Raw genomic sequence first — 1190 nt, forward strand, 5'->3', positions numbered from 1 at the left:
GCATTTCCCTGATGATTAAGGATGTTGAACATTTTTTCAGGTGTTTCTCTGCCATTCGGTATTCCTCAGGTGAGAATTCTTTGTTCAGTTCTGAGCCACTCTCAGCGAGCTGGCTTGCAGGTTTCTGTGGGCAGTATTCATCAATACCTGAAATCTAGGAAAACCAACCATTGATGTGTGGGTGTGACTGCTGCTGTGTATACAGCGTAGCCATCCTGGAGTACCTCACCACAGAGGTACTTGAGTTGGCAGGAAATGCATCAAAAGACTTAAAGGTAAAGTGTATTACCCCTCGTCACTTGCAACTTGTTATACATGGAGATGAAGAATTGGATTCTCTGATAAAGACTACTATTGCTGGTGGTGGTGTCACCCCACATATCCGCAAATCGCTGATTGGGAAGAAAGGACAACAGAAGACTGTCTAAGGATGCCTGGATTCCTTATTATCTCTCAATACTTATTAAAGAGCCTTCTATTTGCAGTAAATGGTGATTAAAACACAAACCCAAACTTGGCACAGGTGCAAATAATAAGAAACTGAAATTCTCAGCCATAAATGTGCAACAGGGGAAGGAAGGAATGTAGGATACATGCATAGTAGATAACTGTAAGAAAACAGTAGCTTTAGGATAGAGCGGAGCATATAAACACAGCTACGACAATATGCAAAAGATGTGTGCAAGAACAAACTAAACCAAATTCCAGCATGGAGAAAGGAGGTGGGCATGAAGTCACAATATTGAGGAGCACCTAATACCTTCTAAAAAGGAGAAAGTCAGTTTTGTCTAAGAGTGAAGACCCTAGTCAGAAAACCATGTGGTAAGGGAAGGCTACATATCCCAAACTATATGGGCATCAGTTTGAACTTGACAGATTTTTAAAAATCCACAAAATTGAGATGTGGAGAGGGTGTGGATCTGGGAGGAGATGGGGAATAGGTACTGATTATAATCAAAACCTGTACAAAATTCTCAAGGAAAAATGTGTGTGTGTGTGTGTGTGTGTGTGTAAATTAAATACAAAAAAAAAAAAAAAAAAAAAAAAAAAAAAAAAAAAGGTCTTTAAATGACAGAAAAGGAGGGATATAATGGGTTGACACTTTAAATTTAAGCTTTTTCTGATTTTTACTTTCCATAAATCTAGTATGTTTTGGTAATGGAGCACCTGATAATAAGCCATTTATACTA

General features: G+C 38.4%; 1 pseudogene; it reads left to right on the forward strand.

The window, feature by feature from the left end:
• Positions 1-428, forward strand: part of LOC110286231 — a 1730-nt pseudogene extending 1302 nt beyond the window's left edge.
• The last annotated feature ends 762 nt before the right edge of the window (positions 429-1190 follow it).

The sequence above is a fragment of the Mus caroli genome, chromosome X (assembly GCF_900094665.2).
Source record: "Mus caroli chromosome X, CAROLI_EIJ_v1.1, whole genome shotgun sequence".
Lineage (NCBI taxonomy): Eukaryota > Metazoa > Chordata > Mammalia > Rodentia > Muridae > Mus > Mus caroli.